We start from the raw sequence: 17,965 nt of genomic DNA on the forward strand, positions 1-17,965 counted from the left end.
TTGATATATATGTACATATTTGTTATAGGTTCGTGAATCGACCAGTGGCCAAGTCTTACTTCCCGACGAAGTAAAAAATCTGTGAAAGTGAGTTATAGTCCCACTTTTAAAATCTAATATTTTTGGGATGAGAATACATGCAGGTTTTATAAATGATTTACAAAATAGACACAAGTACGTGAAGCTACATTCTATGGTTGAATTATCGAAATCGAATATGCCCCTTTTTATTAAGTCTGGTAATCTAAGAATTAGGGAACAGACACCCTAATTGACGCGAATCCTAAAGATAGATCTATTGGGCCTAACAAACCCCATCCAAAGTACCGGATGCTTTAGTACTTCGAAATTTATATCATATCTGAAGGGTGTCCCGGAATGATGGGGATATTCTTATATATGCATCTTGTTAATGTCGGTTACCAGGTGTTCACCATATGAATGATTTTTATCTCTATGTATGGGATGTATATTGAAATATGAAATCTTGTGGTCTATTGTTACGATTTGATATATATAGGTTAAACCTATAACTCACCAACATTTTTTTGTTGACGTTTTAAGCATGTTTATTCTCAGGTGATGTGATGACCCGGAAATTTCCGATCAAATTTAAACTTTAATCTTTATATGTTTTCGACACGATAAGCAAAATCTGTAAAAGTTGAGTCTCGAAAGTTTTGAAATCTTTATTCATGTAATCAATTACCCTTTGACCATGCCTGACGATTCACGAACAATTATGTGTAAATAGATATGTATGAATATATACATATGTGTGATAGTTAATTTGAGAAATATTAACAAAACATTAAACGGTTTGATTGACATGTAAACATATTAGGAAATCTATTTTATGACTTGTAAACGTTAGCAAAATATTAAACGTATGACGTTATACTTATTCGTTATAGATAAACGATTTCGTGATAAAACGTGTTATGTGAATTATGTATATATGTACATAGACAAAGTATATTGAACTTATATATTGAACGGTTTCAAATACAACTAATAGATATAGTAACACTTGATTGTTATTAAACAAGTTAACACAAACTTATAAAGATTTAAGATAAAAATAAGTTCTAGTAATAAATTATTTGATCTGAATATGATTAGTTTTAGAAGGATAAACTCTATAATAGTTATCTGATTTAATTTCAAAAGTACTATGATATATTTCGAGAGGTTTTTACATCTTACAACATGTCAAGAAGTAGATTTTTAAAGTTATTATCATTATCTTTTATTGTTCTAAATCTTAGGAATTATATATAACTAATAGAGTGTCACGTCTTATTTAAAAATAAATATAACTTTATAAATACCTAGAACTACTTTTGACAATTCATTATTAAGCCATTATAATAAAGATAAAGGTTTTAACGTTATCCTGAATTTCAGAATCTTTCTAGAAACCTTTTGACAAACTATCCATAACAATGGTCCGTGATCCAATAAGATATAGACAGCTATAACGAGAAATAAAAACGTGTTTTAAATCTAGTAAAATATTAAAAATAAACGTTGGCGCATAAATGGATTATATGAAAATAAGTTTAAAGAGTAAACGTTGCGTGCTATAATAATTTCTAAACGAATTCAAAACGAACCTAGAGATATAATTGGTTTTGTAAAATTTAATATGATATTATTACATAAATATTTCTATTACATACAATAAGTATAAGTTTATTTTGTTAATAAAAATATATATATATATATATATTTATAATATTAACCTTGTCACAAAACGTTGATTTAAAATAATATATTTTGATAAACAACGAGCCACTGATTTATAGAAGTAAATGACCACAACGCTCAATTATATAAGTCACATTTTTCATAAAGTAATTTATTGATGAGTAAGTTAAATTATTTATAAAGGTACACGCCGCGTAATGAAAAAGGCTAGTTTTCTACACATACGAAAGTGCGCTCGAAAAACCGAAAGTGGTACATAAGTCGAGTGACAACGTACGAGTCATTTTTGTAAAAATTACATTTTTACCATGAATGTAAATATAATATAATATATAAGTAATTATGTAAATTAAATATAATTTATATATAATATTAATTTATGTATGTCGGCAAGAAAATTTATGGTTACCAGCTTGTCAAAGTTTTCATACGTTTGCATGAATTGTCTCGTAGTTGGCCAAAAGTTGTATAAAATGAGACTAGTTGCTCGACTTCTCCATCCCTACATCATTTCTCTATATCTTCTTCTATATATTTATATTTATATTATAATAATAATAATAATAATAATAATAATAATTATTATTATTATTATAATAATTAGGAGTATTATTATTAGTAGTATTTATACATAAAATATTACGACAAGGACTTGAGCGCATGATTTTCAAAATAAGTTTTTGAGAGGGATAGAACTAAGGAAATTATGGGTTATAGCTATGGAGGTTATGGGTAATGTTCAGGGGTATGCTCGTGAGGCCAACCTTACACTTGTTCAATGATGTTATATGTATTTCTACTACAAAATACAGTATGGTGAGTTTCATTTGCTCCCTTTTTAATTGCTTTTGTAATATATATTTTTGGGCTGAGAATACATGCGCTACTTTTATAAATGTTTACGAAATAGACACAAGTACTTAAAAATATATTCTACGTTGAGTTGCACCACTGGCATATTTCATTGTAGCTTGGTAACTACTATTTACATGGGTATTGTAAACGCGAATCCTGTTGATAGATCTATCGGGCCTGACAACCCCAACCGGACTGGACGACCAGTATTCAACGGTTGCACAGTACTTCGTTTTGGTGACTACTCTTGGTACAGTGTAGTGAGATTTCATAATAAAGGGAATATGCGACGTTGATTAAATGTTAAGTATGGTTACCAAGTGCTCAACCACTTAGAATATTTTTATTAAAAAGTTTGTGTATATGAAATCTTGTGGTCTATTAAGATATTGAAATGATTGTTATGATAAACCTATGAACTCACCAACCTTTTGGTTGACACTTTTAAGCATGTTTATTCTCAGGTATGAAAGAAACCTTCCGCTGTGCATTTACTCATTTTAGAGATATTACTTGGAGTCGTTCATGGCATATTTAAGTCAACGCCTCGCAATGGAACCAAATGTTGATGACTTCGTCCAGGAGGATTAGGACGGGTCATCACAGGTGGTATCAGAGCGGTGGTCTTAGTGGACCAGGTCTTGCATTTGTGTGTCTAACTGATAGTTGTTAGGATGCACTAGTAAGTCTGGACTTGGACCTTGTTTGCATGTCAAAAGTTTTGTTTATCATTCACAGTGGAAAAATTACCTGCTTATCATTCCTAAGTCTAGACATGTCTTACTACCTTTATTTCATAGATAGTGTATAGACAACTTCATATCTTAGCATACCTATTACAGTAAACTTTGCTTGACATAATTAAACTCGAACAATTAAACAAATAAATTAAGTGCATAATACTAATTATAAAAATAATTAAGTATATGTACCAATTTAAATGTAGATGAACAATTATCTAAACTTGCCTCCTGCTTTCTTTTCTGTAATGGTTACCCGTAATCATTCTGTTTAAAGCTTTTGCTGTTGCCGTTTTTAAAAGTTTACCCATCATTTTTTTTATTTATTGATTTTTGTATTAGGTTAATGCTAAATAAATTATAAATAAATAATATGGAGTAAAAATGTTTCCTCCATTACCTTCACTAATAAAAGTCAAATTATGTTGGACAGAGAAAGGGATAATCAAGTGAGTTAGGTAGTTGTGTACATATGTTAATGGTTGATGTACAAACAAAAGAGGCACAAGATGATATTGTTTATTTACTTCACGTGACCACCTCCAAGAGTGGGGTCAACTCACTTTTCTTCTTTTTGTTTTTGTCGATGAAAATCAAATTTCAAAAGTGGATCTTTTATTTTGGCTATAGCTATCAAGAGTGGAAAATAATACATATATTAACAAAGTTTCAAGCATCCTTTTCTCTTTTGTATGGGTCGATCAAAAAAAAAAAAAAATGGGTCCAAGGCTTCCTCCAAACGAGAGTAGAGATACCCATCAAAAAAAAAAAATTCTAATAATAATTGGGATCTCCCTAATTGTAAACGTTCCAAGAGTATATATATATATAATAATATACGTACTCCCCAAGAATTGTAACGTAGTTCCCCCTTTCATGAAGGAATTGGCTTTTAAATATTTTGGACCAATTAAAATGAAGTATGCAGCCTTGGATTAAAAAAAAAGGCCCAAGTACCCAACATCACAACCGACATCTTTTTGTTTCACTCATCTCCGGCTCACCAAAATAAAAAGATAGTCTCCATATTTTTCTCTTGAAATATAGACCCAACAAGAGATTTGAGTGGCCCGCTTCGCAAGACTTGATACACAAAACATCCATTATTGAACGGCAGTTAATGCATCCTATTTTCTAAACAAAACGTCATTTCATACTTTGGGAGAGTTATATTTGTATAATAATATGTACTAGTATTATTTAAAGCCTATAAATTAAAACAACTTAAAAAAAAAAAAAATTAAAACGCTAGTAATAATAAGTCACATCTATATAATAGAATTCGTTCATCTATGTATGTTGCGTAACATTCATCTATTAAAAATATGAACAAGCATATGATCACTTTTACCTTACCCGTTTCTCAATTCGGAAAAAAAAAGAAAAAAAAACACTTTCTGTGAGTGTATTGGTTGGTGAATAGTGAGAAATATTTATGTTAGTCAACAAGATAAGCACACATCATTTCTTGTAAATAGCAGATATGGTAATTAATTAATCTCTTGTGTCCGAATCATTTATTGTTGAACTAAAAAAATAAAAAATAAAAAAATTAATAAAAATAAATAAATATTTTACTTAGCTGAAAACACAATTTCTAACATAACCATGAGCCAACGTCTTCAATCTTCATCAATTTATACCCAAAAGAACAAGACATTGCAAATAATAAAATATATAAATGAGCCGATATCAAATTATAACTTCATTTACATTGGAGAAATATTCCGCGATGATTATGTAATCTCTAAAGTTTTTCATTCCTAGTTCTAACCGTAAATCAAATGAGTTTAATTTAATATTAACTCATTAAATCTATGTTACATCTGAAGAAAAATATACATGTAAGTATATTTTGATAGAGATTGTAATAAAAATTCTTTTGTACAAACTATTACATGTAAAAATTTTTTAACGGGTAGGTAATACCCGAGAAATATATAAATTCACAAATTAATATATTAAATTCTTCGATTCTAATTCAGTAAATCATCAACTATACTCCCTATTCTCACAACAGTATACATTCTTTTATAAGAAATCAAAACAACCATACTCATTCAAATTCAATTACATATTCTGATTTTGAAAGCTCAGAATGCAACTCGAGATATAAGCAAAATCATCACTCTTAGATCCTTACATTTTTCAAAGCTATACTTTGACTTCAAAACTGTGATAAAACATCACTTTTATTTGTAACACTCAGAAGGATATGAGAATCAATCGAGATTCATGACGATATCATCCTTTAGATATTGACAATGACAAGCTGCATTTAAAACACTTCGAAATTTCAGAAGACACTTCAAATAATAAACAATCGAGATGATGATCCAACCACACAATACCCGAAGTCTTGTACCTGAAAAACTCTCGAAATCAAAGTCGTAATTTAACACGTACCCGCGTTAAATTCTTTATCATTTATTAGCAAAAACAACCTTACGATTCCTTTTCAAAGTAGCCAGTTTTGTCACAGCTCCAGCAAGTCAACTTCGACTTTTCAGTAAAACTAATTTTATATATATGTTACTAGGGAACCTTTCATATCTCGCCACATTAGCAGTAAACTTATCAACAATTTCATTGATCTTTAAGCCTCTCCGAGAAATCACGATACTTCTTCATTATCAAGTACTCATCTACAACTTGTAACAATAGTTGTCATACCAACTACTGGAAATCAGCAATCAGTATTTTGAAATTCGCAGCGATTCTATGCCAACAGTTATATGTATACATATAACGTCTACCTCCAAGACTTACAGACTTCGAATGAGAAGTTTCTGAAGAAAAAAAACACCCTGAACTACGAACTAGTTTTCGAAATGCTGATGAAACAGCAAAAACTGTAAACGACGTTAACAGTCAAAAGTTTGATGATAAAGAATAATGTGTTGGTAAAGCTCAGAAAAAGAGAAGAGTTGGTACTGAAAAATGGATTTAGCAGACCATGAAGGAGACCAAGGACAAATACAAGGACCAAACACTGCATTTAAAGAATCCTGATGATTCTGTTTCTGATGAGGTTATTAACGAATACCTTGCTCCTGACTCTAAACCTTTGCGGACAATATTCTTCATCATCATCTTATCTTAAACATTCTAAAATATCACCGTATCTTTCATTATAAATATCCTCGATATTTCTGAAGACATTTTCATAAGTATTCTTATCTGAAATCATTCATCTCTTCACAATACCTGCGATACAACATAAAAGAAATTGTGTTAGTTTCTAAATTCTGAAAAATTCAAATTTAAAATAGGAATGTTTTGAAGTAGTGTTGGGAACTGAACCATGAGTTAGTATAATATAATGACACTTGATCAACGTGATTATATTACAGTAATTCATGCTGAGTTTCTAATGGAACGTGATGATTCATATAACATACTGTCATCATGTGCCATTTACACGACTCTTACATTCTAACCAATCTCCAAACATATTAAGAACATATCTTCTTAATAGTTCTATCTTTCCGGATATTCTGGTAATTTTCCAAATCAAGATCGTGCTATTACGATTTCTTTCTAAGAACATTAATTATGTTCATTTCAAACTTCATATCTACAAATTCTGGACCATTATTCGCTTGACTTGAGGACGGGAAGAGGAAACGAAAGAATGAAGCTCCGAAATAGAAATTAGAGTATAAAACGCAGCAAATAGGAGAGAGCATTAACTATGGATGACAATGATTATAGAAGACAGAAGCAGGGACATCAAAGTATAAGGGAAGATATAAAACCCAACAACCACCCAGAAATTATAAACCGTATATGTCAATGCATATAGCAATATAAAGACACGGGAGGACTAGAAATACTATAAACCCAAGAGTATAATAGAAGTAAATAGATTCTTCTGGCGGTAGATGAAAGAGAAGAATGATAGATATGAAAGTTAAGAGTATATCAAGGATCAGAATGAGATGGAGCATATTGACAAATGTTTTAAAGTATGAATTGAGGAGAAAGAATAGAAAATGTGAGATATGGAAGATAAGGAAAAGAAGGGGGTGGATTTATAGTGAAATATCCAACAGAGCAATCGAAACAGATTATTGCATTTAATCAAAGAAGATCCTGATTTTCTCAATCGCCAAAGAACCAAATCTTATTACGAAGATTTTATTTAAATCCCGTGAATTCCGGAAACCAATCATAACTACGTCATCGGTTAAAACGAATCTATATTTACTCATTTCATTCTTTTGCGATAGCTTCACTTATAGTCTTCGTATAATCAAATTGTTTTATCTATATTACTCAATGATGATAAAACTCTATTTATCAACTCATATTCGTCATGAAAATATTTTATTAGTTAGCCATGACGACCTCGATCAAATTTCGGGACGAAATTTCTTTAACGGGTAGGTACTGTGATGACCCGGAAATTTCCGATCAAATTTAAACTTTAATCTTTATATGTTTCCGACACGATAAGCAAAATCTGTAAAAGTTGATTCTCGAAAGTTTTGAAATCTATATTCATGTAATCAATTACCCTTTGACCATGCCTGACGATTCACGAACAATTATGTGTAAATAGATATGTATGAATATATACATATGTGTGATAGTTAATTTGAGAAATATTAACAAAACATTAAATGGTTTGATTGACATGTAAACATATTAGGAAATCTATTTTATGACTTGTAAACGTTAGCAAAATATTAAACGTATGACGTTATACTTATTCGTTATAGATAAACGATTACGTGATAAAACGTGTTATGTGAATTATGTATATATGTACATAGACAAAGTATATTGAACTTATATATTGAACGGTTTCAAATACAACTAATAGATATAGTAACACTTGATTGTTATTAAACAAGTTAACACAAACTTATAAAGATTTAAGATAAAAATAAGTTCTAGTAATAAATTATTTGATCTGAATATAATTCGTTTTAGAAGGATAAACTCTATAATAGTTATATGATTTAATTTCAAAAGTACTATGATATATTTCGAGAGGTTTTTACATCTTACAACATGTCAAGAAGTAGATTTTTAAAGTTATTATCATTATCTTTTATTGTTCTAAATCTTAGGAATTATATATAACTAATAGAGTGTCACGTCTTATTTAAAAATAAATGTAACTTTATAAATACCTAGACACACTTTTGACAATTCATTATTAAGCCATTATAATAAAGATAAAGGTTTTAACGTTATCCTGAATTTCAGAATCTTTCTAGAAACCTTTTGACAAACTATCCATAACAATGGTCCGTGATCCAATAAGAAATAGACAGCTATAACGAGAAATAAAAACGTGTTTTAAATCTAGTAAAATATTAAAAATAAACGTTGGCGCATAAATGGATTATATGAAAATAAGTTTAAAGAGTAAACGTTGCGTGCTATAATAATTTCTAAACGAATTCAAAACGAACCTAGAGATATAATTGGTTTTGTAAAATTTAATATGATATTATTACATAAATATTTCTATTACACACAATAAGTATAAGTTTATTTTGTTAATAAAAAAAATATATATATATTTATAATATTAACCTTGTCACAAAATGTTGATTTAAAATAATATATTTTGATAAACAACGAGCCACTGATTTATAGAAGTAAATGACCACAACGCTCAATTATATAAGTCACATTTTTCATAAAGTAATTTATTGATGAGTAAGTTAAATTATTTATAAAGGTACACGTCGCGTAATGAAAAAGGCTAGTTTTCTATACATACGAAAGTGCGCTCGAAAAATCGAAAGTGGTACATAAGTCGAGTGACAACGTACGAGTCATTTTTGTAAAAATTACATTTTTACCATGAACGTAAATATAATATAATATAATATAATATATAAGTAATTATGTAAATTAAATATAATTTATATATAATATTAATTTATGTATGTCGGCAAGAAAATTTATGGTTACCAGCTTGTCAAAGTTTTCATACGTTTGCATGAATTGTCTCATAGTTGGCCAAAAGTTGTATAAAATGAGACTAGTTGCTCGACTTCTCCATCCCTACATCATTCCTCTATATCTTCTTCTATATATTTATATTTATATTATAATAATAATAATAATAATTATTATTATTATTAATATTATAATAATAATTAGGAGTATTATTATTAGTAGTATTTATACATAAAATATTACGACAAGGACTTGAGCGCATGATTTTCAAAATAAGTTTTTGAGAGGGATAGAACTAAGGAAATTATGGGTTATAGCTATGGAGGTTATGGGTAATGTTCAGGGGTATGCTCGTGAGGCCAACCTTACACTTGTTCAATGATGTTATATGTATTTCTACTACAAAATACAGTATGGTGAGTTTCATTTGCTCCCTTTTTAATTGCTTTTGCAATATATATTTTTGGGCTGAGAATACATGCGCTACTTTTATAAATGTTTACGAAATAGACACAAGTACTTAAAAATATATTCTACGTTGAGTTGTACCACTGGCATATTTCCCTGTAGCTTGGTAACTACTATTTACATGGGTATTGTAAACGCGAATCCTGTTGATAGATCTATCGGGCCTGACAACCCCAACCGGACTGGACGACCAGTATTCAACGGTTGCACAGTAATTCGTTTTGGTGACTACTCTTGGTACAGTGTAGTGAGATTTCATAATAAAGGGAATATGCGACGTTGATTAAATGTTAAGTATGGTTACCAAGTGCTCAACCACTTAGAATATTTTTATTAAAAAGTTTGTGTATATGAAATCTTGTGGTCTATTAAGATATTGAAATGATTGTTATTATAAACCTATGAACTCACCAACCTTTTGGTTGACACTTTTAAGCATGTTTATTCTCAGGTATGAAAGAAACTTTCCGCTGTGCATTTACTCATTTTAGAGATATTACTTGGAGTCGTTCATGGCATATTTAAGTCAACGCCTTGCAATGGAACCAAATGTTGATGACTTCATCCAGGAGGATTAGGACGGGTCATCACAGGTGATTATTAAGAGCTTTCGCTATCGCATACTTAAATAAGGACAAGATTTGGAGTCCATGCTTGTATGATATTGTGTAAAAACTGCATTCAAGAAACTTATTTCGTTGTAACATATTTGTATTGTAAACCATTATGTAATAGTCGTGTGTAAACAGGATATTTTAGATTATCATTATTTGATAATCTACGTAAAGATTTTTAAACCTTTATTGATGAAATAAAGGTTATGGTTTGTTTTAAAATGAATGCAGTCTTTGAAAAACGTCTCATATAGAGGTCAAAACCTCGCAACGAAATCAATTAATATGGAACGTTTTTAATCAATAAGAACGGGACATTTCATACGGTTACTAAGATTTATGAAAAAGGATTTAGTACACGAGAAATGTGTACTGTATTTAAAAGATATCTCATGTACATTACAGGTGGGTATAGGATTCGGGCCCATTTGTACCATGCAGCATTTAAAACTTGTGGTCTATTAAAATGATGAATTTTATTGTTTTATGATAACCTTATGAACTCACCAACCTTTTGGCTGACACTTGAAAGCATGCTTATTCTCAGGTATGAAAGAAACCTTCCGCTATGCATTTGCTCATTTTAAAGACATTATTTGGAGTCGATCATCGCAATGGGACCAGATGTTGGTGACTTCATCCAGATGGATTAGGACGGGGTATGACATGTGGTATCAGAGCGGTGGTCTTAGCGAACCAGGTCTTGCATTAATGTGTCTAACTAGTAGTTGTTAGGATGCATTAGTGAGTCTGGACTTCGACCGTGTCTGCATGTCAAAAGTTTTGCTTATCATTTCTAGTCGGAAATCATCTGCTTATCATCCTTAGAAAATTAACTGCTTATCATTCTTAGTCTAGACACATCTTACTACAATGATTGCATGAATAGTGTGTAGACAAAATTCGTATCTTAGTGTATCTGCTAATTCATATCATAGCATATCTATTACTGTAGACTTTGCCTGACAACTTCCGTAGATTTCTCCGTAACTTATGGGGATTTTAGTATTATATATGCATATGTAAATTATGTATTGCAGGGTACTAATCTACATCCTATAATCTATTTCTTATCGAAAAGTCCTTCATCTGATCGTACGAGATGAATCCCTCAACCAGTTCGAGTCCCTCAGATTCCGATAGCTATTCCGATAGTATTCCGACAGCTATTCCGACATGAATGTTCACCTAAACTCCAGAAGCAGCGTCACCAGAATGAATCAACCAATCGACCATCCCCAAATTCATCTGATGGGTTCGTAGTCGACTTAACCGATGGAGACGAGAAGAAGGCGATCCTTTCCACCCACCAACCTGGACTCTTGACGATGAAACTGAAGCACTTACCGACGAACCCATTCGAAACACCATTTTCACACTCATTTTCCAAATATCTCGCCAAGATTATATTCTATCTAAAATTCTAAACCTTATTCATTCGCTCGTTCCTATCGACAATCATCCCGGAGTAATAAGTCAACGAGCTTCACACCCGAGTTGTAGCCTTGGAAAATATGGTGCAAAATGTACCAGCTTCAGCAACATCACCGGCACTAACAATACCATCAGTAACAACACCAGTACCATCAACAATCCATGCCTCAACATCTCATTCTGTACCTCGAGTATAATTATCGTTCCACGAATCGTTCTACATCATTTATCTTCATTCGACATGGCGATTATATAATCTCTAATGTTTTAGAGATTATATATTCTTATTCTAATGGTAAATCAAATGAGTCTAATATCATATTGACTCATTAAATCCATGATTACATCTGAAGAAAATATATATGTATATATGTTTTCATAAAGATTGTAATTAAAAATCCTTTTGTACAAACTGTTAATGATGAAAATATTTTAACGGGTAGGTAATACCCAAGGAATATTTAAGATTTCACATTAATAAGTTACACTGTACATTCTCCGAATCTGATTCAACGGTCATTTACTACCCTACTTACATCCACATATATATGTATCCGTTCACTGCAGAATAACCATTTTTATTCAAATTCATATTTGGATTTTGATTTATCAGAACCCAACAAGTGGCATAATGAAGAAAACATTTGACAAAATAAAATTTGTTAGAAACAGACAAATTAACTATGAGAAATTTTGTTAAGAATCCACGCTAACTGTTCCTAGCTAGCTGTTAATTCCGTATTACCTTTTATTTAACGCAATTTATTTATCGCAATTTATTTATCGCATTTTATTTATCGCAATTTTAATTCTCGCAATTTTATTTAGCGTCATTTACTTCCTGCTATTTATTTTACGCACTTTAAATATCGGGACACGTATACAAGGTTTTGACATATCATATCGACGCATCTATATATATTATTTGGAATAACTATAGACACTCTATATGCAGTAATGCAGGAGTTAGCTATACAGGGTTGAGGTTGATTCTACAATAATATATATAGTTTGAGTTGTGATCGATTCTGAGACGTATACGGGTTACGACACGTATTAATTAATTCGAATATTATATATTAAACTATATATGAATTATTGGACTGTTAACTGTGGACTATCGGCTGTGGACTGCCAACATTGGACACTTAAAATGGATTAAAATATTGATCATAACATATGAAACTAAACAATTCTTCAAGTCGCCACTTGATTTCATCTTAAACCTCAATTGAATCTTGACGATTACAATCTGCGTTCAAACCTTTCGTAATTCTTGAAAACACCTCAATCGAGAGGATGAACCAACCGCACTTCATCTACGTAAGAAGAGATTGATGCATATAATTATGCACTTGAAAACACTCGGAACCTGAGTAAACATTTAACATGTATCTGTACTAGCTCCGTTGGCATTGTTATTACTGAAAATAACTTTGCAATCCCTTTCCAAAGTAGCTCATTTTGTCACAGCTCCAGCAAGTCAACTTCGACTTTTCATTCGAAATAACCTTATTATACCTTGATATATATGCGTGCTCTTTTATTGCTATCGGAAAACCTTTTATATTCCACCACATCACCAGCCGAAGTACCAGCAACCTCGTTGCTCCTTGGCTTAAATCTCTCCTACAAATCACTGTATTTATCTATTGAAGTCTTATCATGAACACATCCACACATTGTAACGAGAATTGCCATACCAATTACCAGAAATCAGCGTTTGATCATCTAAAAACACAATTATCTTGAAACCACCTCAGATTGATAACCGACGATTCAGATATGGCTGCATTAAATGCAGAGGAAACAGTAAAATTGTAAATGGCCTAAATGACCAAGAGTTTGATGATAAAGAATAGAGTGTTAGGAACGCTCGATAGAAAATTTGGTACTGAAAAACGGATTGAGCTAACCATGAAGGAGGCCAAGGACAAATACAAGGACCAAACCCTATATTCAAAGAATCCAGGTAATTCTGGATCCGATGAAATCTTTAGAGAATACCTTGCTCCGAAGTCATGTTAGAATCTTGCGGGAAATCTTTCTTCATCAACCTTCGAACTTTAGAATACCAAAATATCATCATAAATATCTTCGATATTTCTGAGGATATTTTCATAAATATTCTCGTCCGAAATTATATACCTCTTCATGCTTTCTGTATTTCATTATGTTAGAAACTTCTGTAAAATTTAAGTATAAATTATGAATGATTTTTGGAGAAGTGTTAGGGATTGAAGCATGAGTTAGTATAATATAATGACACTTGGCCAATGTGATTATATTACAGTAAGTCATGCTGGAAGTTCTATTAGAACATGATGATTCACAGATCATAACGTCATCATGTGCCATGTTACATAACTTTTCCATTCTACTTAACTTCTGAACATATCAAGAAAATGTATTCTTAATGGTTCTATCTTCCGTGATGTTGATAAATTTGAAAATCAAATCGTGCTATCACATTCCTTCCTGCTTAGAACATTATAATCATTCGAAACTCTGTATCTACAAATTCTGGACCATTATTCGCTTGGCTTGAAGTTGGGAAGAGAAAACAAAAGAATAGAGCTTCGAAATATAAGAGAGAATATAAAGCCCGATAACAACACATAAATTACAAACCGTGTATGTCAATGTTTATCGCAACATAAAGACACGGGAGAATTAAAAACACCATAACCCCAAGGGCGAAGTAGAAGAAAGCAGATTCCTCTGGTGGGAGTTAGAAAAGGAGAATGAATGTTGCGATAGTGAGGATAAGAACAAGAATCAGAACTGGATTAAGCATTTTCACAAGCTTTAGAAGTATGGATTAAGGAAGAAAGTAAAGGGATGGTGAGAATAATAAAATGGAAGAAGTAAATTTATAAGGGAAATATCAGACAGAGTAATCAAGATAGATCACTGTATTTAATAATAGAGATCTTAATTTCCTTACTCGCTGAAGAATCGAATAATTTATATATGAGACATATAATTTATAACACTAATAATTATATATAAATTTATTCGATTACAATTATATGAATTAATATATACATAATTGATATAGGTTCGTGAATTCGAGGCCAACCTTGCATTGTTCAGTATCGTCGTATGAATATTTATACTACCAAATATTGTATTGTGAGTTCATTTGATTCCCTTTTACTCTTTACATTTTGGGACTGAGAATACATGCGCTATTTTTATAACTGCTTTATTAAATGCTTTTGAAATATATTTTGAACTGTGAATACATGAAATGCTTTTATAAATGTTTGACGAGATAGACACAAGAAAAACATTCCTCGAATGAATTATTATGCAGACAGAAGTTTTGTGGATTATTATTGAATTATTTGGACGTTATAATTGCCACTAATTGTTGTGAATATTTCCCCTGATTATTATTGCTTGGTAACCTAAGAATTAGAATCGGGTATGGCCCTAATTCACGCGAATCCTAAAGGTAGCTACCGGGTTTAACACCCCTACCCAGAATGTTCACTAGACGGAAGGGCTAGTGGACGTGGTGTTTAGTACTTCGAAGTTTATATGATTATTATACAGACGAGATGTTCTGTTTTGGGGATATTATTATGCGCATTATATGTTAAGGTCGGTTACCAAGCCAAGTTATAAAAGAAATGAAAAGTGAATGTTATGTATCGAGAGAATGATTTTATGCACAGGTTATGTGTATGTTATTTTTGTGCACGAGATACGTGTACGGTTACTAAGATTTATGAAAAATGATTTAGTACACGAGAAATGTGTACTGTATTTAAAAGATATCGCATGTACATTACAGGTGGGTATAGGATTCAGGCCCATTTATACCATGCAGCATTTAAAACTTGTGGTCTATCAAAATGATGAATTTTATTATTTTATGATAAACTTATGAACTCACCAACCTTTTGGTTGACACTTGAAAGCATGTTTATTCTCAAGTATGAGAGAAACCTTCCGCTGTGCATTTGCTCATTTTAAAGACATTATTTAGAGTCGATCATCGCAATGGGACCAGATGTTGGTGACTTCGTCCAGATGGATTAGGACGGGGTATGACATGTTAGCAATAAAAATAATAAAATCGTGAGATAAAACAAAAGAAAAAGAAAAAAGACGATAAAATACCTCATTATACATGTAGACACATTAAAGCAATAGAATATACATGATATTTAAGAAATTTAAAAATATTCCATATACATTGTCGTGTAGATAATCAAAACATGACCAAAGAAAACCATTTTAACCATCTTTTAATAATATGATGTGTTTTAATTGTATGACTGATATGAAAAAATGAAGATGACATTCATATTTATAGGTACAAAAAAAATAACTTACTTCAGTAAGAAGATGAAAGGTTCATACGTTATTGCTCATTAATTAGGTGAAAATTTATTTATGACTTTTTCATTTTATAAAAATACTCATAATCTTGATTAAATATAATATAATATAACTAAAATGTAAAATAATAATAATAATAATAATAATAATAATAATACTTTTTATTTATTTATTTATGATTTAATCAATAACTCATTAGTTATAGTTTTTATTTATGATTTATATAATATGTAATCTATATATTATTTATGATTTAATATATTATTTAATTTAATATATTAAATAATATATATTATTTAATATAGTTCATATATTAAATAATAATATGTAATCTATATATTATTTAATATATTTACGATTTAATATGTGTAATCTATATTAAATAATATATACTATTTATTTATAATAATTTAACTATATTTTTGACACCATTATATATATATATATATATATATATATATATATATATATATATATATATATATATATATATATATATATATATATATATATATATATATATATATATATATATATATATTAATTTTATTAGTTAACCGTTATTTAATACAAATAGTTTTTTAATAGTCATATTTATGACTTTGGGAGGCACTCTTTAAGGTACAAAAAAATAACTTACTTCTATAAGAAGATAAAAGGTTCATATATTTATTTGTTCATTAATTAGGTAAAAATTAATTTATGACATTTTAACTTTATAAAAATACTCATAATCTTGATTATTAATCATATAATATAACTAAAATGTAAAATAATAATAATAATAATAATAATAATAATAATAATAATAATAATAATAATAATAATATATTTTATTTATTTATTTATGATTTAATCAATAACTCATTAGTTATACTTTTTACCTATGATTATTTTAATATATGTAATCTATATATTACCTACGATTTAATATATTATTTAATTTAATATACTAAATGATACATATTATTTAGTATATTTCATATATTAAATAATAATATGTATTCAAAATATTATTTAATATATTTATGATTTAATATATGTAATCTATATTAAATAATATATACGATTTATTTACAATAATTTAACTATATTTATAACACCATTTATATATATATATATATATATATATATATATATATATATATATATATATATATATATATATATATATATATATATATATATATATATATATATATATATTAATTTTATTACTTAACCTTTATTTAGTACAACATATTTATTTAATAGGCATATTTATGACTCTGAGTGTCACTTTTTATAGATATATAGATTTATTATTATTCATTCCATTATTATTAATATTTATTATTAATAATATTAATAGTATTATTATTATTATTATCAATTATTAATATCAATTACAAATAAAAGTAAAATTTATGTACTAACTACTTTTTAATTTTTTTTTTTTAAAAAAACTGAATCTACTTTAAGTATTTTAATTAAATCATATCTGCTTTTTATTTTTTTATTAAATCACGATTAGCTTTTTATTTATTTATGTATTTTCCCAATTAATTTTTAATTCAGCTACTGGTTATGAATTTGTCTGGATCGACCACCTTCACTAAATAATTATCATGATACTGCTTTAATCATTCAATTTCATAATATATAAACTGTCTACTGTAATTGAGAAAAGAAAACAGATATATATATATATATATATATATATATATATATATATATATATATATATATATATATATATATATATATATATATATATATATATATATATATATATATTTAGCTCGTACATCTCTTCTTCACTTTTTTAGCCAAATCTCGAATTCAATTCAATTTTAAAAATCTAAAATTGCAGATATCTTGCAATTCACC

The sequence above is a fragment of the Rutidosis leptorrhynchoides genome, chromosome 1 (genome assembly GCF_046630445.1).
Source record: "Rutidosis leptorrhynchoides isolate AG116_Rl617_1_P2 chromosome 1, CSIRO_AGI_Rlap_v1, whole genome shotgun sequence".
Taxonomy (NCBI): Eukaryota; Viridiplantae; Streptophyta; class Magnoliopsida; order Asterales; family Asteraceae; genus Rutidosis; species Rutidosis leptorrhynchoides.